Consider the following 26,042-nt stretch of genomic DNA (forward strand, 5'->3'; position numbering starts at 1 on the left):
CCATTATGATTTTTGTCCTTTATATATTTCATGTCTATGTGTCTTTCCCCTTACTCTGGAAGCTCTTGGGATCTTCCTTCATCATTTTTCTTTAATTTCATAAAAAACATGCCTGTGTTAGGATCCTTTTTATTCATGTGCTAGGTAGTAACTGTTCTTTTTCAGTCTTATTACTTGAGTGCTTATGTCTGGTAATTATTCATATTTAACTTTTTCCTCTCCTTTCCTTTAATCTTGCATTCTCTTACTCCTTTTATTTCATGTATTAGTCCTTCAATGATTTCCTTCTTTTCCTCCCTCCCTCCCTCCTTCCTTCCATTTTTTATGGGGGTTTTTTGTTTGTTTTTATTTTTACTTTTTGGGAGAGTTCCGCTTTCTCATCCAATCTTTCTGTTGAACTTTTTGTTTTATTTAGAGAAAGTAGCAAGATTGTTTTAAATCATTAACTGCCTTTTCTTATTCTCTGTTCCTTTTATTCATAGCCTCCTGTTTTTAGATACAGTATCTTCTTTTATTCTTGAAGTTATAATTATAACTTGTTGCTGCAGTTTTTCTAGGTTCTGTTTTTTGTTTTTTTGTTTTTGACTTTTCTATTCTCTGCATTAAATCTGTTTTCTCTGAAGTATCTTCAATGCCTGGTGATCCATATTCAAGAATAAATCTGTAGAAAGCTGATTAGAAACCTTGTAAACTAGAAATTTCATTGAGGAATATCCAAATGTCATTTTGTGGAGGTTGTCTTTCTGTGACCCTTGAAGTTTTAAAGAGAAAAAGAATCCTTTATTCCCATGCTATGAATGTGTGGGTGTTTAAACCTAGCTCCCATCCTTATGATATATACATGGGAAGGAGGGAGATGTGCTCAGTGCTCAGTCTGAAGACTTTATATCATTTTCCGTGACTTCCACATAGTACCTCTCCCTTACCTTCTTCTGTTTTTGGCTTCTCTAGGTTTGACCTCTCATTCAGTTTCTCTACAGAATAAAACTATCAAATACTATCAGAGGGATAATAACATCATGGCATGGAAAGTTAACATGCTATACTTAATCCCACCTTCCAAATCACTTAGTGCTTTCAATTCCTGAGAAGTTCTAGGGTTTTACAGGGATTCTTGATATTCAGTTTTTTCATATATTTCTAGCTCCTACAAATAGTTGACATTGCTAGCTTAATTTTTTTCTGCCTTAAGAAATATATTTACATAGTCTGCTCTTGTTCTCCTTCCATTCTCTTTGTTCTGATGGTCTTTTTCCTCTGTGCTCATTTTGATTGAGGATAAATGTTTGTGTTCAGTTTGCCATGTTATAACCAGAACATCCTTCTACTTTTCCTTTTCCAAAATTTAATTGAAATCCTTATCTCCTATTTTCTTCTCTTTCATTCTGTTCATTCTTATTATTTCATACCTTTTAAATTCCTTTCATTCATGTTAAAAGGGTTTATTTAAGGAAAAAATTCATAGATATAATTAATTTGCCAAGATTAATGATGTGTCCCTTCTCAGATTCTTCAGTTGTTGCTCTGTTTGTTGCTTACAATAACAAATCACTTCATTGTATTTGAATTTTGATAGTTTAATTTTCAGAAGGAAAACCTTATTTCCTGTATGTCTAAATTCCTTTGTAGCATCTGAATGATGCTCAGATGTGCCATACCACTAGCAATAATCATGCCAAAGTATAGTCTGTTTGTTATTTAAAATTGAGGAATTGAACATCTAATTCAACATTTAAAATTGAATCTAAATGTTGTCTAAGAATTTAACGTAATGAACTATTCTCCGGTAATGTGGAGGATATTCATTAGTCAGTTCATTCATTCATTCATAAAATAATGCTTACTATGTGTCATGCACCATGGTACATGCTAGGAATACAAATATGAATAATACATTTGCCTTGTCATTACAGAGCATACATTTGGACTCACCATTGCTAATTCCAGGTTTGCATAAGGGATATTAATTCTAATTCTAACTTTCAGTAATTTCATGAATTAATATATTTTCATAGAGATCTAGGAAGATTTTTTAATGGCCCCAAAACTTTATCTCAACAGCCAGAAAATAGTTTCTGGATTCATATATTCATCTCTAATTCTAGGGGTACTATGTCTTGGTAATTACTTTAGCCTTGGTTTATTGAGATTCTTTTGATCTTGAGCCACAATAATTTTGATAATTTTAATATTTTCGGTACTAAAACAGCATGAAACAGTAATCTTTTGAATTTCTTTTTTTTAACATTTTTTTAAAGAATTATTTTATTTATTTCCCTCCACTTCCCCACCCATTGTCTGCTCTCTGTATCCATTGGCTGTGTGTTTTTCTGTGTCCGCTTACATTATCCAGCAACACTGGGAAACTGCATCTCTTTTTTGTTGCATCATCTTGCTGCATCAGCTCTCTATGTGTGTGGCACCACTCCTGGGAGGACTGTTTTCACACAGGGTGGCTCTTCTAGCGTGGCGCATTACTTGCATGTGGGGCACTCCTATGCAGGGGCACCTCTGTGTGGCACGGCATTCCTTGTGCACTGCAGCACTGAGCATGGACCAGCTTACCACATGGGTCAGGAGGCCCTGAGGGTCAAACTCCAGACTCTCCATATGGTAGGATGCTCTATCAGTTGAGCCACATCCACTTCCCTTTTGAATTTCTGATAGCTAGAAAATGTGCTTATTAAATACTTCTTTTCTTATGAAGCTCTGAAAAATTCAAATACCTTCCCCAGGTGGAGTAGAAATGATTTTGTTTTAACCTAATCTTAGTAGCTTACACTTTGTTCTTAGTTCCTAGAAGGACAATAACCAGACCTTCCCAGTTTTACTGCCAGGAAAGTCAGGAATAAGATAACATCTCAGCAAAATCACAGAATAGTGCCAGGAGCAGCTTATAGCCCAGGAAATCTGCAGCCTCCCTGTGAATGAGGACATCAAACAGGAGTTTTACATACAGGAGATAATACAGGTGAACCTATAAAAAATTCCAGAGTCATCACCCACATGGCAGGAATGCATCACTAAGTCATCACTTGATCCTCAACCCTCACTCCCTCTATAAAACCTTAGACCCCTTCTCACTTTGAACTGGTTTAAGGGAAGATTCCCTCAGTTCCTTGCTTGTGCACTTGCAATAAATCACCTTCTCACTGAGGGAAATGTTCCTCCTTTGTAGCACTTGATTTGGTGGGCCTTTTTATTGGAAATGGTCATGCTTATGGTTACACTTAATTTCACTGAATTGGCTCCTAGTAAAGTCAAGGGTTGCTGGATTCCTCTAGGTACTTGGCTATGTCACATAAAAGAATTTAAGAACATACCAGTTTAGTTAGGCCAGTAAAAAGTGTTTATTGGGAAACGAGAGAAAAGAACAGAAGTACACACCCAAGATGTGGATGTGGGCTCCTCCTGGTAAAGAGAGAGCATTTAGTGTTGGGGGACTGCTTTTATTAAGGCTACTCTTACTTACTCCTCCCCTTTCCTAATGTTGGGGAGGAGCCCAGCTGTTTGCTGTTCTAATTGGTTGCCCCATCTGTCAGCTCTCAGGGGGCCAATGATGAAGCCTTTTGTTTGAGGGTTATCCTGTCCAATAGGGAGGCCTGTTTCATGGTATCCAGAGTTCCTCAGGAAGGTCGTTCCAGCTTAGTTCTTTGTAGCAGCCTTTCCTCAGGGGCTTTCTGGGTTGGGTCTCACGTCCCTGGTCTCTGTTGGGTCCCAGCTATGACTCATGGATCTCAGCTGTGACTCATCTTTTCCTTTTTCCCTATACTTGCCTGCCTCACTAGTGCTTCAGAATCTACTATTCTGCAGAGTTCAAAGAACTTCACTAATAAAGAAAGAATGTACTTACCAGATGCCATTTATCCCATATACAAGTCTCAGCTGCATCTGAATTCCTATATTCTTTGAATGAATTGGCAGCCCTCTGCTTTTTCCTGCAGTTTCAGATACAGAATACTCAGGTGTCTAGTTATTCTGAGAAATATGTACAATCTTCTGAGAGGCATAGTTTGTCTCAGAACATTCAACTTCCCAAAGTTATTCTCATAAATCAGTTTAGTAGAGGGGATTATGCAAAGGTGGTGGAAAAGAAAGCTCCAGGAATCAGTCCCTCCACCAAAACAACCCTGAATGGGCAGAAACTGTCTGAATTCAACTTTGAAATTCCAGAATCTGCTGGAACATTGGACAGTGTCCAGAGAAGAGCGTACAGAAGAGGCCCATAAGTGCGAAAAATACCAGTAAATTTCACCCTCTGCAGTGGCTACTATCTCTTCTCCCCCAGCCTTGTGGCAGGCAGCAATGGAGACTGAAGTTCAGCTCCTGGTGTGGCGTGCTGGTGCCAGTGTGGGATATAAAGACCTAGACTGCCAAAATCCCAGTGCCTGTGGTTTGATTGTACGTCTCTCCCTTTGATGAGCTTGGTCAGATCTCTGAGAATTGCCCTTGTTCCAGCCTCCTTTAGGCAAAGCAGCAGAAGTATCTTAAAGACAGTAACCTACCTCAAAACTATGGGAACAGTTGAAGGGTTGCATTAACTAGGTAAGTGCAGAATCAAGAAAATGCAGCTTCAAAAACCATTGAAGCTCCTGTACCTCTGTTGGTTCTTTCTCCACCCCCTCCATAATTCAGGGTGAAGCCAGCTTGTGCTACCATTGTGAGTCCCTGGCCCTGTTCCAGAGGGGGTAGAGGGACCCCTTTGTACCATACTGGGCTGTATGTATATCACTGGCTATCTATGGAGTAGAAGTTTTAAGAGACTGAGTGTGGGGAATATGTCCAGGACTTACCCTCCCAGAGCTTGTCCTGAGGGCAGAGAATGGCTTACAGACAGCTGGAACGGTGTGAGAAACAATTAAGTTGAAGTGGCTGGGGCAAAGGACCCCTGAATTAAGTCATTTAAAAGAACTCCAGGAAAGCAGATGTGGCTCAAGGGATTGGGCTCCTGCCTATCATGTGGGAGGATCCAGGTTCAATCCCTAGAGCTTCCTGGTAAAAAAAGTTGTGCCCGCATGGCGAGTCAGTGCCTGTGCAGTAAGCCAAGTACCTGCACAGTGAGTGAGCTAGTGCCTGCGCAAGTGAGTCACACAGCAAGATAATGACACAACCAAAGAGAGACGAAGGGGAGAGTCAAGGTAAGGTGCAACAGAAACCAGGAACTGAGGTAGCTCAAGTGACAGGGAACTTCTCTCCACATCAGAGGTCCCCAGGAGTGAATCCCAGTGAATCCTAGAGGAGAAAAATGAGAAGACAAAAAGAGAAATAGGCACAGAAGATCACACAGCAAATGTACACAGCAAAAAACAGCAGGGTGGGGGGGAGGGGAAAGGAGGGGGGAAAAAAAAGAGCTCCAAGGAGAAGCAGCTGTAGCTAAAGCAATTGAATTACTCTTTACCATATGGAGGATCAGGGTTCAATCCCCCATACCTCCTGGTAAAAAAAAGAAAAAAGTCATCCCATACTGGTGCATAGAGGCGTTCAGCAAAGTGATGCACCAAAAACATGCAATCAGATAGAAAAAAAAAAAGAACTTCAAGAATGGGAAGGAGAGTTCTATTTCAAAGAGTGTAAGGGCCATTCTGGAACTCCTTTAAATTATAAATAAGGAATTATTTTTCTAAGGCAAATAAAAGCTCAGGAAAAGAAGCTGGCTCCACTGCTCCAGCTCCATCCAGTCTCCGATAAGACAGAGAGGACGCTGCACTTTGCATTTTCCTTGGTTCGGTCTTCTTGATAGGAGTGCTAAACTCTGAAAGAAACTACCAGCCAAAGCAAAGCTAATCTACAAAGACAGTGAAAGGAACTTTTTGCCTTGATTTGTTTGTTTTTGATTGGCTCTTGGCATTCAAGAAAATTTCCCAATATCACCAGCAAGATACAAACTTAAGGAGGAGACATTTCAAGGACTCGATCCCAGAGTTAACACTCTAATAAAACATTTAAATGCACAGTGTGCAACAAAAGATTATAAGAGAAACAGAAAACGATGGCCTATCCAAAGAACAGGATAAAAATACAGAAACCATCAATAAAGAAGAAAAGACTTTGGATTTACCCAACAGAAACTTGAAAAACATGATCCTCACTATGCTCAAAGAGATAAAACATGGAGAGAAGCAGATGCAGCTCAAACAGTTGGGTGCCCACCTACAATATGGGAGGGCCCAGGTTCGGCTCTTGGAGACTCCTAAAGAAGACAAGCAAAACAGTGATGTGATGCGACAGACTGGCATGGCAAGCTGACACAACAAGATAACACAACAAAGAGACACTAGGAGGAAAACACATGAGAGACACATCAAGGGGGAAAACACAATGAGAGACACAACAAACAAGGAGCAGAAATAGCTCAAGCAATTAGGTGCCACCCTTCCACATGAGAGGTCGCTGGTTCAGTTCCAGTGCCTCCTGAAAAGAAGACAAGCACACAATGAACAGACATAGAGAGCAGACAGTGAGTGCATACAATGAGGGGTGTGTGTGCAAAATAAAAAATAAAATAAATCTTTTTAAAAATATTTTTAAAAAAGAAAACCTGAAGAAAGAACAAAAGGATATGATAAAGAATGAGCAATATGGGAATTTCTTCAGAGAAGTCCTGGAGTTGAAGACCACAATAACTGAAATCTGGAACTTCTAGATGGTTTCAATAGCAAACTGGAGGTGAAAGAAGAAAGAATCAGTAATCTCAAAGGTAAGACAATTGAAGTGACTCAGGCTGAGGAACAGAAAGAAAACAGAATAAAAAAGAATGAACAAAGCCTAATAAACCTGTGGGACATCATACCAATATATACATTCTGGGAGTCCCAGAAGGAAAAGAGAGAGAGAAAGGGACAAAAGGAATATTCAAAGAGATAATGGCAGAACACTTCCCAAATTTAAGGAAAGATGCACATTCAAGAAGCCCAACAAACTCCAAACAGGATAAACTCAAAGAGAACAACACCCAAATACAGACTAATCAAATCGGCCAATGCCAAAGACAAGGAAGAGAGTGCTGAAAGCTACAAGAGAAAAGCAACAAGTTATGTACAAGAGAATCCCACTAAGATTAAGTGCTGATTTCATATCAGAAACCAAGAAGACAAGAAGACAGTAGTAGTATGAAGTATTTAAGGTGCTGGAAAAAACAATTGCCAACTAAGAATTTATTTGGCAAGACTTTCTTTTAAAAATGAGGGAAAGATTAAGACATCATTCCCTGATAAACAAAAGCTGGGGGAGTCCATTTCCACTAGAACTCCCATAAAAGCAATAATGAAGGGAATTCTTCAGAATAAAAGGAAAGTACACTAGACAGTGGTTCAAAGGAGCATAAAGAAATAAAGATCTCTGATCAAGGTAACCAAACGGATAACTATAAATGCCAGTACTTTTCGTGTTGTATTTTTTTGTTATGTAACTCCACTTCTTACCTATGGGTGCTAAAATGCAAATGCATAAAAAGTAGAGATAACAATATACAAATATAAATTTGTAACAAATACACAAAAAGGGATATAGAAAAAGTATATATAGAAATAGGGTATTGAAAATGAATTGGTATGAAATCAAATATGATTGTTGTCAATTTAGGATGTTACATATTAACCCATGGTAACCACAAAGAATACATGAGAAATATACTCAGAAAGATACAAAATAGTACAATATAAAATATCAAGTAAATATGGAAGTAGGCATTAAGAGAAGAAATGAGTAAAAAAGACATCTATCCAACAGGAGAAAATATTTGGAAACCACATATCCAATAAGGGTTTAATATCCATAATATATAAAATAATCCTTCACTTCAACAAGAAAAAGACAACAGCCCAATAAAAAATGGGCAAAAGTCTTTAATCTTCATTTCCCTATAGAAGATGTACAAATGGCCTAAAACCATATGAAAGGATGTTCAATATCTTTTCTATTAGGGAAGTAGAAATCAAAACCACAATGAGATACTATTTCACACCCACTAGAATGGCTACTATTAATAAAGTGGAAAAAAGTGTTGGAGAGGATGTGGAGAAATATGAAAACTCATTAATTATTAGTGGGAATATAAAATGATGCAACTTCTTTGGAAGACAGTTTGGCAGTTTCTGAGAAAGTTAAGAATAGAATTACCATGTGATCCAGCAATCCCACTTGCACATATATCCAAAAGAAGTGAAAGCAGCGCCTCATATAGATATTTTCACACTGATGTTCATAGTGGCATTATTCACAATTGCCAAAAGATGAAAGCAACCCAAATGTCCATCAGTCAATAAACAGCTAATCCAAATGTGGCATATACATAAATTGAATATTATTCAGCCATAAAAAGGAATGAAATCCTGATGCATGGGACAACATGGATGAACCTTAAAGGCATAATGTTAAGTGAACTAAGACAGACACAAAAGGACAATTATGTTCTAGTTGATATGAAATAATTGGAATAAGCAAATTCGGAAAGTCAGAATCTAGAATATAGGTTACCAGAGGCCGAGGTAGGGATGGGGAATGGGAAGTTAATGTTTAAATTGTACAGATTTTCTATTTCAGTTAATGGAAACGTGTTTTTAATGGATGGTGGTGATGGTAGCACAAAATTGTGAATGTAATGAACAACACTGCCTTGTATATTTGAATGTGGTTAAAGGAGAAATTTTAGGTTGAATATATCTTACTAGAATTAAAAATTTTAAATATAGAAGAGTACTGTATGGGAAGAGGATGTGACTCAAGTGATAGGGCCTCCACCTACCATATGGGAGGACCCAGCTTCTTTCCCTGGGGCCTCCTGGTGAAAAAGAAGAGAGAAAGCATCTGTACACGGTGAGCCAGTGCCCATGTGGCAAGCCAAGCACCCACGCAGTGAGCTGAGTGCCCACACGTGTGCCCACGTGGCCCTAATGCCTATGTGGCAAACCAGTGCCCACATGGTGAGCCAAGTGCCTGCACAAGTGAGTTATGCAGCAAGATGATGATGCAACAAAAGAGAGACAAAGGGGAGAGTCAAGGTGAAGCGCAGCAGAGACCAGGAACTGATGTGGCACAATTGACAGGGAACCTTTTTCCACATCAGAGGTCCCCAAGTTCAAATTCCAGTGAATCCTAGAGGAGAAAGATAAGAAGAGAAGACAAAAAGAGAAATAGATACAGAAGATCATACAGCATATAGGCATGGACAGCAAAAACAGCAGGGCAGGGGAGAGAGAGAGGAAGATTAAAAAAAAGTACTGTACAATATTAAGGTACAGTGAACCCTAATATAAACTATATACTATAGTTAATAGTACAATTATAATATTCTTACAATAATTATAACAAATACCATACCTTCATGCAGCTATTAATAATAGGCTAGCATATTCGAACTCTGTATTTTATGCAGGATTTTTCTGTAAACCTACAACTTCTGTAATAAAACAAAAGCCTAAAAACTTTTTTATAAATGTTAGTACTAATGTATTTTTGGTTTATAGCTCCATTTTTAAATTATTATAAGATGTAAAAGGCATATGCTATAAAATGTAAAGATAAATCAGTGACTTTGACTCATAATGTATAAACATGTAAATTCTGACAAGAACTGCAAAAAGGTGGGGGATGGAGAGGATTAGGAACGTGTTTGTGCATATTCTTGAAGTTAAGTGGTATCAAAGGAAACAAGATTGTTTTCAACTTAGAATGTTAAATTTAAGCCCATGGTAACCACAAAGAATCAGAGAATATGCAAGCTCATCTAGATAGAAATTAGAATATAAATTGCCAGGGAGAATGGGGAGTTAATGCATAATGAATGTAGATGAAGCTGGCTAGTAAATAGGGAATCAATGGATGGATCTGGAACCAGGCAAGAAGTCCATGTGGACATCAATAACCACAAGATGGCTGCTGGAAGACGCCCCTCCAACCCCACCCCCCCCCCCCACCCCTACACACACAAGATTCTGCCCTCCAGAACAAGACTTCCTCCGGAAGCCAGGAGAAGCCCCGGATATTCCCCAAGGATTTTATCATTGGGCCCTCAAGTGAGATTGATGGGTGAGGTAATCAATCAAAACAGCAAACAGCTGGAATTCCTCCCCTTCCATTAGCAAAGGTGTGGAATAATTAATGATTCGAAAAGCAGGCACAAGGTCTGGATGCTGTCTTGCTTTTGGATCCCTGTTCCTGCCCTCTGCACTTTCTCTTGCCATTTTTCCCCTGCCATGGTTGCCACACAAGTACAACCTGGGAATTTATAATCTATAATGAGGAATTGTATTCTGTAAATCAGCCCACTTTATCACTTTTCAGCCCCTTCCTCTTCACCAGGGACCCATGGTCTGTTATTTTCTCCAGTTTCTCAGCCCTCCCTTCCTTGAATAAATTACTGGCCTAACTCACCCAATGGGCTTTTAAAATTCATTTTTGCAGCATAGTCAAGAACCTAGTCAAAATCCAGTAACATATTTATTAGCAAGGCAGTCCAGGAGCTTATTGGTGAATGGAATTAAGGCCTACAGTGTGTTTAATGCCTCCCTTTGGTTCTCCATTTTAAAAGGGTTTGCCTACAAGCCCCCACAGAATTGTAATCCTGGGAGGGAAGAGGCTGGGGCACTGGAACTCTCTGCATCCGTGCCACATGCCTAGGCTTATGAGATCTGACCCCAGCGGGGAGGGCTGGGGCACAGGACAGCAGCTCAAAATCATGGCCCTGCCAAGACAGAGATTCCCTGGCAGAGTACCGGGCACTGTGAAGCTTCTTTTTCAAGCCTTTTTAGCAGCCCGAGGTTTTGTCCTTAGGCCTCACTGCTGTTGCTTTCTCCCTCCCCCTTCCCTCAGTGACAGCATGGCAGTGGCAGAGAGCTGGGGGCTTGCCCCTCCCAGTGGGTCCACACCTTTGCAAGAATCCTTCCTATCTGACCACACCCAGCTACCTGGTGATTAAGTAGGAAGGCAGCAGGCAAAGCCAAAATGGATGCTACCATATGGGAGTTCCCTTCCCCAGGGCCAATACAGGCCCTTGTAATTAACCTTTACCCAAGTTTTACCTTCCTACTTCTTGCTACTGAATCACATTACAGGTTTGTGTTAAAATGAGTCTTTCTTTGGAATGTCTCAAAAACTGTGAAACTGGGAAAATGCCTTTGCTAGCAAGGAAGCTATGGCCTCAGGTCCCCAAGGCCTGTTAGCTAGATCAATTGATCTCCAAGCACTTAATAGCCTTTTGATGGCCAGTCTAACTGGGAAACTCCTAGACAGTAAAGTCAGAAAACTGGGACAGCTTTAAGAACCTCTGTAAGAATAGGAAAAAGCTCTTTGCCCCTTCTCCTAGGAAGAAGTAATATTCGAGGAAGGAACAATATTCAGCTTGAAAGGCATCTGATCTTTGGGTCTGTCTTACATGTCTAGAACAGCCCCAGGAACACCTGGTGGCAAGGTGTCTGTGATTCCCCAGGTAGCAGGAATCAGAGAGCAACCAAACATTTCCTGAGATTTAACTCAGAAACTTCTGTTTGGGTAACAGTGCAGTCAGTCTTGAACCCTGAAATTTCAGAGGTTCCGAAAACCAGATTAGTAAACTCTGAATGGCCCCCATTCCTTGGGCCCTTCCATTCAGAGGGCAGCCAAATATCCCCTGAGACTTATCTCAGGCACTCTGCTTTGGGGTAACTGCTTAGAACGTCTCCCACCAACTTGGCTTAGGTGCATTGATCTGATCTGTGAAATCATCAGATATCCCCCAAGACCCAGATCACCCACAGGGATGCCTGTAGACCAGGAAGGTTCTGAAAATTGAAATTCCCAGGACACTGGAACAGAGCATCAGCTCCAAATTATGTGGAGCGGTGAACATTTTAGTCAAACTAGGACTCTGGGATGCCAGATCAATTAACTAAAACATGCTTCTTCATTCTTCCTAGAATAACAGATGTGGTCTCTAGCCCACCAGTAAACTCTCCATAAGAGTGTCTTCTCAAGAGTCAGGAAAATTTGCTTACTACTTGTCAATGTGGTCACAGTATAGCAAAAAAAAGTCTCTGTATGTAACCCTGAATTCCAGTTAAGAAAACAGATATATCTGAGGTCCAGAAACCTCATGTTGTGTCTCCTTAAAGAAATGAGTAAATAAACCTCAAACTTCGAATAACTTCCTTTTAGAAAGAGCCTTCTCAGTTTCAACTCCGTTGTGCCTATAAAAGGTGTGAATAAAGATCAACATCCAGGCTGGTTACTAAAACTCCCCTGGAAAATAAGAAACCTCATGTGTTATCAGCTAATATCAAAGAGTTCCTAGAAATGCTAAGGGTATAAAACTATTCTGTTTTAATCTTTATTTAACTTTGTCAGTTTGCTTGTGCCTAGGAAATCAGATTTGGGGTTCACCTATTACAAATTAGATAACTGTGAAAGATAGCCTAAAAATGAGTATTTGAATGTCTATACTGTCTTGCAAGTGGACTTAATGCATAAATCACAAGTGGAATTGACTCAACTGCTAGAAAAGCAGAGAAACTTCACAAAGTTGTTCAAGAGATAGACTTGAGCATTATCAAACTCTCTCTTGCATTCAAACCAGGCCTTCAGTACACTGCAGGTTGCCTCTCCATTTGAGTTATTGGCCAGGCTGGTCACTGACTCCTAAAACAATAAAGTTATCTACTACATCTCTGGTTGTGCTACTGAAATCAGTGGATACTACTTTGCAGTTTCAAACTCCTGCAGCAGCCAACAATGGCATGATACAGTCAAATGTACAATGGATATTGCCTCCACACTGGCACTGTTTTATTGTGCTGAGGGGTGCTCTGCACCGGGCCAGTGGAATACTGGAAACTACCTTCCTAGCTTCTCTCTAGGGTCAGTGGTACTGCAGTTTGCTGGCTGTGTGAAGGTCTGTCCACAACGATCACCAGAGTACTGTGAGTACAATTGTAGTATGAGTACAATTAAATACAGTTGGCATTATGCCTACTCCCATGGAGAGATAACACATAAGGTATTGCAAACCTGGAACTTGAATCTATTAAATGCAGCTCAAAGAGAAACTTTAGCATTGGGTAGTACATTAATTAGTTTTAAGTACTGTACCTATATCCTATTCTAGATATATGCCTGATGATTATGATGATATCTTCTGTATTCTAGACGATATGCAGAGAAACACTGAACATGTTGAAAGTCCTGGTAAACTTCATTTTCTAAGTAGTTAATTAACGTACCTATAAGATAAAGGGATAGCCATCTTGCCTGAGAGCAATGGGGGCAACAGCCCTTTTAAATTAAAAAGCCACTAAATTAACTTGGGGGTGACCTCTCAGTCTTCACGCACACGAGGTGAAAGACATGGTTAGCCCTTATTCCAGAACCTGTCCCATTCATACTCTGGAGAGGATTGGCAGATCCACATGCCATCCTACCAGAGCTAAGCATTTCTCACCAGAAGGGAAACAGCAAATGAGGTGACTGAAACTACTATTTCAACTTAGCCCTTTTGTGATGGTTCATAAATAACCTTTCCTCACCCAGGACCTGCAAACCAGGTTATGATCAAAGCTTGACAAGAAAACAAGCCTTTTTCTCAATTAGAGCCAAAATGTAAGGAACTTTACTCTGTAGTTCTGATCACTCCCATAGCTATAAAGTTAAAGAAATTTCCAGGTTGGTACACTAATCGTTAGTAAAGCCAGCTGCCCAAGAAAGTGCTAGCTCACCAGAAACACCTGACAGGATGTATGAATACCAGTCATTGGGCAACCTGAAATACCTCTTCAAGAGAAAAAGCTAAGTAGTGTCAATGTCACAGTCAGCAGTTCCCTCTACCTCTAGCCCAAATACCTATTGCTAAGGGGAGGGAAAATCAGATATCCCTTTAAGAAACTTGTCTATTTTCATCTTCTGTAGCTAACTAAAAAGGACAAAGCCTCTTCTTATTCTTCTCCTCTATCATAGGAACTGGGGTTGGCAATTTATACCTAACCCAGTGTCTATTGTAATCTCTCTCTAGAGTTAACCAACAGCATAAAATAACTAAAGGAAAAATACTGTTTCCCACCAACTTTGGGAAAATGCAGCCTTTGCAGGCACCTGACCTTTTCTGCTTTTGTGGTCCATTGTCCTCTTAGGACCATATATTTTCAAAATTCTAATTAAGTTTATTTCTTTTAGAATCAACATCTTGTTAGCCATTTGGGGACTTAATCCACATTCACCTAGGATGCCAGATCCTTCTTCCTCCAACTGAGATAGAGCCGCCTGAGAGTTCTATACCTTCTCCTATACCTTCTATACCTACTGCCCCTAACCAGCAGAAAGTAGCTACAGAGGAAAGATCATCTCCCTTCAGCATCCCTTTAAGAATAAAGGTGTAAACTCTCTGAGGGGGGAATGAAGCAGGCTAGTAACATAGGGAATCAATGGATGGATCTGGAACCTGGCATGAAGTCCATGTGGACATCAGTGACCCCAAGATGGCTGTTGGAAGACCTCCCCACACACAAAATTCTGCCATCCAGAACAAGACTTCCTCCATAAGCCAGGAGAAGCCTTGGATATTCCCCAAGGACTTTATCATTGGGCCCTTACAGGGAATTGATGGGTAGGGTAATCAATCAAAACAGCAAACAGCTGGAACTCCTCCCCTGCCATTAGCAAAGGGGTGAAATAATTAATGGTTCAAAAAACAGGCACAAGGCCTGAATGCACTTTCGCACCTTTGGATCCTTGTTCCTGCCTTCTGTGCCCTTCTCTTGCTGTTTCTTCTGCCATGATGACCATACAAGTAAAACCTGGGAATTTATCTTCTATAATGGGGAATTGTATTCTGTAAATCAACCCACTTTATCACTTTTCAGCCCCTTTCTCTTCACCTGGGACCCATGGTCTGTTATTTTTTTCCATTTCTTGGCCCTCCATACCTGAATAAATTACTGGCCTAACTCACCTGACGTGCTTTTGAAATTCATTTCTGCAGCATAGTCAAGAACCTAGACAAAATCCGGTAACATGTTGTTTCTTTTTGGGTAGATGGGAAAGTTTTATTAGTGGAAACCAGTAATAGTACTGTAATGTTACTGTGATCAATCCCACTGAATTGTATGCTTGGGGGTGGTTGAGATGGGAAAGCTTATGTTATATAGATGTTCCCACAATTGAAAAAAAAAAAAAAAGCTGCAAAAGAAACTATGACAGTTAAATGCAAACCATGATCCTGGTTGGGATCTAGCAAGGGAGGAGAAAAGACTCAGGTGGATATGAAAAATTAGAATATAGAGTATAAGCTTTATACATAAATGTTAAATTTCTTGAACTTGATAACTGCACTTTAGGTAGCTACATAAGTGAATAGCCTTGTTCTTAGAAAATGTACATGGCAGTAACAAGTGTTCATGGAGCATGATGTATATAACCTACCTTAAAATTTTCAGAAAATAGATTGATAATATGTAGACAGAAAGATAGATGGCTAGATATAATATGGCAAATAGGGCAAAATGTTAAAATTAGTGGATCTTGGGTGGTGGATCTTGGGTATCGGGTGGTGGTTGGGGTATGTTGGAGTTCTCAGCCTGGAGTTTGTATTATTTTTGTAACTATCCTTTAAGTATAAAAATATTTCAATGTAAACATTAAAAAAAATTAAAAAGTGATCACCAAAGGAGAGAAAAAGTTAACGCTGTGTGGCCATAAACTTTCTGTTCCGTCATCATAAGCTAACATTGATTAAATGTCTATTGGGAAATACCTCTGTTTAATTATATACTATCAGAAAGGGGGATAAAAATGTTTATTTGTAATCCCAGAATCAATACTCCTTGCTCTTTGGGTTCATTTTCAAATTTGGACCAAGGACATGAATCAACACCTTATTAATAAGCTCTAATCACCTGTATTCCCAGTGTTATTTATGATTAAACTACTTTAAATTTTTGGTTGGAGGCTTTGTTTAAATGTTACTATAAAACGCTCTGAAAGCAGGTTTACTGTTTATAGATGGAGTTAAATGGAGACAGTCTCTAAAAGACCCTAAAACAAAGAACTTCCGGGGACTACTGTATACAAATTTAAGGAAGAAGCAAAAGATAAGCTGTCTTTAAATAGACACACATTTTAAACAGTGTTATATATTGATAGGTTGAGGAAATGTTGTGAACCAGGGCTCTAATGAACCTAATCCTCTATTTCCTCTAGGGACAATGGTTCTGTGTTTGCTAATTCACTGAAGAGAATTTGACTATATGAGGAGTACTGATTTTAAGCTTCTTTAGCTTTGGGGGTATTTTTTCACATTTTAGTTACAGTGATAAGAGTCACCATTTTGTTATCTTGGTGGCTTTGTAGTCTTGCATGTCTTATAACAATTACTCTTAAGAATACTTGTGCTATGTATCTTTAAAAAAATACATTAAAAAATTTTTGAAAAAATTGTGTTTGCCTAAAAAAAAAGAATACTTGTGGTTTCCTAGTTTAAGGCGTTGTGGTTTCATACATTTCACTTTCTGCTGTGTGTTAATTTGTTTCTTTTGTCTTTATTGTTCTTTATGAGTTTTCATCTTCCTATTTTGTATTCAAGATTGAATTACATAATCATTAAACATCTTTTTTCTCCAGAACTCAGACATAAGTGCATTATAGCTGTAAATAAGCATAATGAGCATGAAAGCAGTCATATTTTTGAAGTGTTTCTTAGCCTTATAACCTAATGCTCCCTTTTCTTATTTAATGTTCTTTATTGTTCCCATTCTTATACTGAACTAAAATGCATATATATAATAATCAAGACATATAATTTCAAAAAATTTATGTAATCCTAGTATAGCATAAAAGAGAAAAGCAAACTGTAATAAAATAATATGTACTTTAATATGTAAATACATAGGTATAGCTACACTGTGACAATTTAAAATAAGAATAAATAAGTATATTATATATTGGATTTTATTCAATCTTAGACTATTGATTATAATATGGAATATTAATTTACATACCACTAAGGGGGAAAATGCTGAAATTAAACTGACACACATCTGTAAATTTCAGAATTGTGGAAAGTGTGATTTAAAAATTGATAATTTTATATATGTATGGAATCATGAACAAGTCAGATACAAATTCAAGTTATTAACAATTGTGTGTATTTGCAATTAAGCTACCACAAATGATGTTGCTGTCAGTGGCATAATTTTCTAAAGTGGCAAACAAGTCTGGGTAAAGTTTCAAACAAAATAAAGTACAGTACTTCTTTGAGTTAATAGCAGTTACAGTTCCTGGAGAAATCAATGACTTAAAACTGTGCAAAAAATATTTTGTCCCTACAATCCTGAAACCTGATTTCTTGACTCTCATGCTTGCTCTCTTTATAGTTTTAATCTCTTTCTATACCACATAGACTTTTATTTTGTTTTTGTGCCCACACAAGAATTGTTTTTACTTTATTTCATCTATCATAAGATAGAAACAGAGATGTTCTAACTAAGTCTGAACTTACTGATCCACATTGTCTAGAAGTCTTATTTGATTTTTCAAAAACAGGTACAAATATTGGTTTGATTTAAAAATGAATTTTTAAACATAGTTTAAAAAAACAAAAAACAGTAGCTAAATTCTTCAGTAAGCCAGGTAGTGAAAAGCACTTCTGGTGGCTACAACAAAAAGTATATAGTGAACAGTTTTAGGTAAGCTTGGTAAGCTCTTTTTCTTTCTATAGTGTACTGTTGTGGAAGTAGAGAGATTCAATATTGCGTATGGAAGGCCAGGACTCAGCATTAATTTTGGGAAGGAAAATTTATTAACGACCGGCTGGGCTCAGGAACTTTCTTGTTCAAAAACCTGAGCCCTACAGTGGTGCTCTGTCGTGGTCCCTAGGGGAGCAGCGACAGTCTCCCAGGTACAGTGGTGGGGACCGGGAGGGAGTGAGGGTTCAACAGTGAGCCCCTGATGCTAATGACTATGCTTGTGAGCTGATAAACCCAAAATAAGAACAAGGCCTAGAACAACTTTGTGCCTGGGAATTTCCTCCTGTCAGCCTTCATGTTACTCAAATGTGGCCAGTCTCGAAGCCAAACTCAGCATGTAAATGCAATGCCTTCCCCCCAGCGTGGGACATGACACCCGGGGATGAGCCTCCCTGGCAACGAGGGACCACTATCAACTACCAACTGATGATGCAACTGGAAAATGGCCTTATACGGAAGGTTCAATGCGGATCAGCAGAATATCCATGTCTACATAAAATACCATGACTTTAAAATGCTGTTTGACCTAAAGTAAGGGGGAAATGGAAAGGAGAAATGAGTTTATATGGCTACGAGTTTCTAAAAAAGAGTCTGGAGGCTGGCAGAAGGTTTGCCCTCATGCACAACTGAGCAGAGTCAGAGAGACAGATAAAGCAGATACAACCCCCAGATATTGGTTCCTTTGAGGGCTAAAGAGACCCACGGGAGTTATGGTCATGGCCGATGGGGTTAACTACCAGGGCAGATGGCCCCTCTTTGGAAATGGTGTTTATGTGTGATGAATCTGGACTCAGATGGGATCTCCCTTCATAAGACTTTCATGCCAATGTGCTGGAGGTGCAGTTAATGTTGGGGTTTAAGATATATTTAGGGGATTTGAATCTCTGGACTGACAATGTGATAGCCAGATCCTGAGCCTCAACAGACTCCAGCACCTACAATCTGATTTATTGGACTTACCACACTCAGCTAAGATGGAGTTGAAGAAGGACAACCACCACACCATGGAGCCTAGAGTGATTACAACTGAAAATGGGAGGATTGCATCCAGCATCCAGGTGGAATCTGACCCTCCTCTTGACATAGAGGTGCAATGGACACAACCAATCCAATGTCCACATAGAAGAGGTGGCATTGGAATGGGAAAAGTGGACATAGTGGACGAAGGGTATGGGGAAAGGCAGGAAGAGATGAGAGGTGGAGGCGTCTTTGGGACATGGAGCTGCCCTGGATGGTACTTCAGAGGCAATCACCGGACATTGTAAATCCTCACAGGGCCCACTGGATGGAATGGAGGAGAGTATGGGCTATGATGTGAACCAATGTATATGAGGTGCAGAGGTGCCCAAATTTGTACTTACCAAATCCAATGGATGTGTCATGATGATGGGAACGAGTGTTGTTGGGGGGGGGGAGAGGGGGGGGTGGGGGGATGGGGTTGAATGGGACCTCACATATATATTTTTAATGTAATATTATTACAAAGTCAATAAAAAATAAAAAAAATTAAAAAAAAAAAAAAAAAAAAAAACCTGAGCCCTGAATAGGATCTTTGGGGTTTCTTTATACAGAGCATATAGGAGTTGGGAGTCAAAAGGTGGTGTTTATATGCAAAAGTACTTTTTTGTTAGTTTCTTAGAGTTTCAGGTGTTTTGTCTGAGTATCAAATAGGTCTTCAATTAACACATACTCTTTCAGTAAGTATCAGATAGGTCTTTTTTTTTTTTTAAGATGTATTTATTTATTTCTCTCCCCTTCCCCCCCTTCCCGGTTGTCCGTTCTCTGTGTCTATTTGCTGCATCTTCTTCTTTGTCCGCTTCTGTTGTTGTCAGTGGCATGGGAATCTGTGTTTCTTCTTGTTGGGTCATCTTGTTGTGTCATCTTCTTTGTCCACTTCTGTTGTTGTCAGCGGCATGGGAATCTGTATTTCTTCTTGTTGCGTCATCTTGTTGTGTCAGCTCTCCATGTGTGCGGTACCATTCGTGCATCAGCATTGCACATGGGCCAGCTCCACATGGGTCAAGGAGGCCCGGGGTTTGAACCGCGGACCTCCCATGTGGTAGACCAATGCCCTACCCACTGGGCCAAGTCCGCTTCGCCAGATAGGTCTTGAATTAACATGTACTCTCTAGGTAAGTCTGAATTAACACATACTCCCCTCACACGTATTTTCCACATTCCAGCTAAGCTTGAATTAACGTCTTTAGTTTACACACACAGCCCAGGTTATTTATGAAGAAACATATAGCCCCCCCACACAGCCCATATGAGTATATCATTCGTACTAACATCAGACAACACCCTATCAGGGTCCACTTCCATGGTAGGATACACAACAAGTTAAATAACTTTATAACTTAACATCTCAGATTAAATGATTATTTTAAATTAAAAGTTAATAGAAATGAGACCATGTAAGAACATATGTTCATAAGCTTCATGATTATGAGTCTGGGACTGGTAATTGAGACAGTGTGAGGTACTAGGAAGAGAAACTGACATCCATTTTCTCTTATTTAGTGAAATATTATGAGTATCTTCTAATCTCATTAAAAGTAAGGTGTGAGAGAAAATTGAGTTAGGATAGTTTTTCCAATCTGTGTTTTAGAGAATACTGATGCTCTATAAGAGCTTATGGTATGGGGGGGGGATGGGGAGTGATCATTGCTCATATTTCTCTCATAAAATATATCTTTAAATATATATTTAAGAAAAAGCTAGATAAATGTATATACTTTTGATTATAATAATGTGTCTTTAAGAAATGACAAATGGGTTGGCAGACAGTGGTTAGGGCGTCTGTCTACCACATGGGAGGTCCGCGGTTCAAACCCCGGGCCTCCTTGACCTGTATGGAGCTGGCCTATACGCAGTGCTGATGCGTGCAAGGAGTGCCGTACCATGCAGGGGTGTCCCCGCATAGGGGAGCCCCATGCACAAGGATGTGCCCCATAAGGAGAGCCACCCAGCGTGAAAGAAAGTGCAGCCTGCCCAGGAATGGTGCCACCCACACGGAGAGCTGACACAACAAGATGACGCAACAAAAAGAAACATAGATTCCCGTTCCACTGACAACAACAGAAGCAGACAAAGACGATGCAGCAAATAGACACAGAGTACAGACAACCGGGGTGGGGGGGGAGAGAAATAAATATATAACTCTTAAAAAAAAAAAAAAGAAATGACAAATGGATGTGCACTTTTTACAAGTGACTGTCACCCAGTCACTTTGCTGTTTCTGATAATTTGACATTTGTGACATATCTTTATTGAATATTAAGTGTATTAATTAAAATTTCTTTCTTTCAAAAACTTTTATGAAATCATTTTTTATTGTCTTTAACCTCAGCATGCATTACAACTCATGAATTGCACGAATTACACGAATTCATTATACTATTAAAAGAAGCCAAATGAAAACATTAGAAACAAAGATTTATAATATTTTTCATTTTATTAATACACTAATTTATTTTTTCTTTATTTTAGTATTTCTAAATTATTATGTATTCTATTTCAAAATTTTAAACCCATTACTGTATTTCAATTTCTTATTAATTGAATTTGGCAGTTATTAGGATTCATTGTTGAAGAAGTTTTGGACCACAGAGAGGTTCAACTATGGCAGGGGAGGAACTCTGGTGTGGGGTGTTATTGATGGGGGGCACATAGGTGAGGGGGAGTTCTCCAGGGCATGTATGTAGGGAACGTAAATATGTTATATGTTGGATAGTTTTATAGTAATAGTTATAGTTCCCTTAGTTACAAACATCAACTGAGGGAGTGCTGAGTTCCTACCAGAGGAGCTCTGACACATTCCCCAGTGGAACAATAATGAGCCCTTGACACTGATGACTATACTTAGGAGCCTGTGTGCCTGAAATATGAATTAGGCCTAGAACTGTAGGATGCCTAAGTGTTACCTCCTGAGAGCTTCCATGTTGCTAAAATGTGACCACTTTCAGCCAAACTCAGCATGTAAATGCATTACCTTCCCACCCAATGTGGGACATGACTCCTGGGGTGAGCCTCCCTGGTACCAAGGGATTACTACCAATCACTAAGTGGTGAAGCAACTAGAAAGAGACCTCAAATGAAAGGGTCAACTCAGACCAGCAGAATATCTCAGCCTACATGTTGGATCAAGTGTTAAAAACTGCTTTTGGACCTTGAATAAAAGGGGGAAATGGCAAAGACAAATGAGTTGATATGGCTACGAGTCTTCCAAAAAGAGTCGGGAGGTCATCAGAGGGGTAGCGCTTAATGCACACCTCAGGAGGAACCCAGAAAAAGCCAAAATAGATGCAACCCTAGGTACTGGTTCTCCTGAAGGCTATGGAGATCCACGGGTATATAATCATGGCAGATGGATTTGGAGCTCTGTGCCACATCAGAGGGCCCTACTTTGGAGTTGTGCTCCTGAGTGTGAAGGAACTGGACTCAGATGTGACTTTTCTACACATGCCTCTTCTGTCACTTTTACTGAACCTGTGCTTGGCACTAGGCATAGTGCATACTAGAAGACTTGAATCTCTGGACTGCCCATGTGCCAGCTGGGCCCTGAGCCTCAGCAGAGTGGTGACTCCTACTCTCTGGTTCATTGATCTTACCCAGGTCAGGTAACAGGGAGGTGAAGATGGTCAACCAGGGAAATGGACTTTGGCCCAGTGGTTAGGGTGTCCGTCTACCACATGGGAGGTCCGCGGTTCAAACCCCGGGCCTCCTTGACCCGTGTGGAGCTGGCCCATGTGCAGCCCTGATGCGCGCAAAGGAGTGCCGTGCCACACAGGGGTGTCCCCCGCGTTAAGGGAGTCCCATGCGCAAGGAGTGCACCTGTAAGGAGAGCCGCCCAGCGCCAAAGAAAAAGTGCAGCCTACCGAGGAATGGCACCGCCCACACTTCCTGTGCGGCTGACGACAACAGAAGCGGACAAAGAAACAAGACACAACAAAAAGACACAGAAAACAGACAACCGGGGGAGGGGAGGGGAATTAAATAAATAAAAAAAATAAATCTTTTAAAAAAAAAACTTAAAAAAAAGATGGTCAACCACCACACCAGGGAATCAAGAGTGCCTACAACTGAAAGCAGAGGAATTGCCTCCTCCATCATTCATGTGGAATCTAAGCCCCCTCTTGGTCTAGAAGTGGAGAGGGCATCACCATACCAGGGTCCACAGAATAAAGGAATAAAATATGGACAAGAGTGGACTTACTGATATTCTACTATAAAACTATTGTGATGGGTAATAGAAGAAATTTTAGCATTGACGTGGAGACAGTGGCCACAGTATTTGCTGAGGTCAGGGAGAAGGAAATAGAGATGTGATGTGGGGGCATTTTTTGGATTTTGAGTTATTCTAAATTATATTTCAGAGTCAGATGCTGGACTTTATATATCCTGCCATAACCCACTGAATGTACTGGGGGAGAGTGTGAACTACAGGGTAAACTATTATCTATATAGTGCAGCAGTGCCCCAAAATGTGTTCACTGAGTGCGATGAGTGTGCCACAATGATGGGGGAGGTTGTTGGTGTGGGAGGAGTGGGGTGGGGGGTTGGGGGATATACGAGAACCTCATATTTTTTAATGTAATTTTTTTTGTGATGTATATGTCTTCAAAAAAACACAATTTACAAAAACGATGAGGTGGGGGGTGGGTTATATGGGAACCTCCTATGTTTTTTGTTTTTTATGTTTTTCAGTGTAACATTCCTTGTGATCTATTAACTTTAATTTTAAAAAAACGAAGCCAAATGATTTGTAAGAAAATTTGGTATAGGAAATAATAGAAATTATTTATAAGGTAGCAGAAGCAAAATGGCCATCTTTCCTTTTCATTCTTCCTGCTGTGTCTGACCAGTTTCATCCACCTTTCTGCTTTAGCTCTAAAACTCATGTGGTATCTATATCATCAGACTGCTCTACTGTCCTGATTTCTAGACCTATATAACCAACACTATACTGTGGATCTTCTGTGTATCTGTATGCTATAAGCATAAAAGTTAACATATTCAAAATTGTATTTACCTTTTCTCTCTGAAGCCTGCTTTTCACCCAGTAGATTCAGTCTTGATTAATTAAGATTTAATCTCACAAGCTAACACCTAACTACTATCTATATCGTACTGTTGTAACCAGTCTTACCACTTCTGCATACTCAACTGCTTTAATACTTCTTCAATCACAACCCAGCACTTCTCACAGCTGTGACCTCAGTTCAGACCCCTTTACTTCAGCATGAACCACATCAGCAGTCTTTCAATGTCAGTGGAAGGTAGTTTGTTTCTGAGAAATCATTGTAAGGCTTAAGGCTCTTTTCTCCTGTGCGAAAAATGTAATTACCTTCAAATGTAATGGGAAGAAGTGGGAGCAGAGGTGCCTCAAGCGAGCACCCACCTACTGCATGGGAGGTCCCAGGTTTGGTTCCTGGTGCCTCCTGAAAAAAAAAAAAACCAACAAGCAAAACAAACAATAAAACCAACTCAGAGAAGCCAATATGGCTCAGTGGTTGAGTGCCAGCTTTCCACATTGACCTGGGACCTTTCCCAGGTTCAATCCTCAGTCCCCGGTACCACCACCCCCCCCCCCCCAAAAAAAAAAAGTAATGGGAAGAGACTAGGCATTTTACAGGATGCACCTCTTTCAGCACTCCCTCCTCTTATCATTTCCTCTTTGTACTCCAAAGCTCAGGTTGGGTATTTGGTGACATGTGTGCATGAAGGGCACTGCCAACGCTCTTCAGAAACATTTCCACCTCTGTGTGTCTGAGATTCAGCCAAAAGAGAAGGTGTGTGAGAGAGAATGTCTCTAAACTCTGCCTCATACCAAGCACTGGTTGCAGTCAACCAGTGGTTAAGCAACTGGCTACAGAAACTGCTCCCAAGAGTGTTCGTTCTTCTGGAGGAGTGAAGAAACCTCATCATTATCATCATTATAGGCCTGGTACTGGTAAGATAGCTCAGGACTTCAGAATAGATCTGCACTTAACTGTGTAACTTCTGGAGCTCTATAGGAGGCAAGTGAGGCCCACGGCCTGTGTGAAGGCACCTGTAACAGTGTGCTACAAGACCTTTAGCTAGTGTGTGTTGTGGAGGTGAGGCTGTGCTTAAGAATCCACTTTGATGGCAAACATTTAATTCTCAAAAAAAAAAGAAAAACAGAAACAGACCTCTTTGTTAGTTTTCATTGTTGTTTTTCTTTTTATGATAAGGTCAAAATGTACCTAAGTAGGGGATTGTAAATGGAAAAATGTTTCACAGAATCAGGTATTGGCAAGCATTTTCCCATTTTCGTTAGTGTCTGCATTTCTTATTAAATATGGGGACATAAAGAATTAAATGAAGTCGAAAAGTTTCGGTGAACGAGTTCCAGCAACTCAATTTTATCACAATTATTTTTTTTTTAAGATTTTATTTTTATTTATTTCTCTCCCCACTCCTCCCCGCCCCCCACTGTCTGTGCTCTGTGTCCATTCACTATGTGTTCTTCTGTGTCTGCTTGTATTGTCAGGCAGCACTGGGAAACTGCGTCTCTTTTTTGTTGCATCATCTTGCTGCGTCAGCTCTCTATGTGTGCGGCACCACTCCTGGATGGGCTGTGCTTTTTTCACGTGGGGTGGCTCTCCTTATGGGGCACACTCCTTGCGCATGGGGCTCCCCTACATGGGGACGCCCCTGTGTGGCACGGCACTCCTTGTGCATGGCAGCACTGTGCATGGGCCAGCTCACCACACAGGTCGGGAGGCCCTGGGTATCGAACCGTGGACCCTCCATACAGAGGGACACTCTTATCAGTTGAGCCACGTCCACTTCCCACAATTATTTTTTTTTAAACCTGTTAAATTTTTGTACAGTGCTAACATTTGGGTTTCTTTTATAAACAAGCCAATTTCTTATTGATGACAACTAATTGGTACCTGGAGGATTTTATCACACAGTAAGATTCCTTTCTTTCTTTTTTCCTTTCTTCCTTTCCTTTCCCTTTCCCTTTTCTTTCTACCAGGAATTAAATCTGGGAACTCGTGCATGTGAGCTACACCTGCTCCACTCACTATACTTTTTAAATTGAATCTACATGGAAGTTCATGTTTTTAATATCTGAATTCTGTATTGTTCTTCTAGGTTTGCTATCAAAATATATTAAACTAAAAAAAAATAATGTTCCAAGTTCCTCAGATTGACACCCATTTATGCTAAAGTATCACCAAAATCCCATTACAATAGATGGTTACTTAAATTATTTAGCATCAGTAATCATAATACAACTTAATGGGAATTTTTCATTGTTAATTATTCTATAAAGCAGTTTTCAGTAGTGGGTATACCGTACAGTTCCTA

The 26,042-nt window shown here is 39.9% G+C and overlaps 1 protein-coding gene across 4 annotated transcripts in view; it reads left to right on the forward strand.

Moving 5' to 3' along the window:
* ZRANB3 (zinc finger RANBP2-type containing 3) overlaps positions 1–26,042 on the forward strand; it is a 362,849-nt gene that overhangs the window by 224,438 nt on the left and 112,369 nt on the right. The gene's annotated exons all lie outside the window — the stretch shown is intronic.

This window comes from Dasypus novemcinctus, chromosome 7 (genome assembly GCF_030445035.2).
Source record: "Dasypus novemcinctus isolate mDasNov1 chromosome 7, mDasNov1.1.hap2, whole genome shotgun sequence".
Lineage (NCBI taxonomy): Eukaryota > Metazoa > Chordata > Mammalia > Cingulata > Dasypodidae > Dasypus > Dasypus novemcinctus.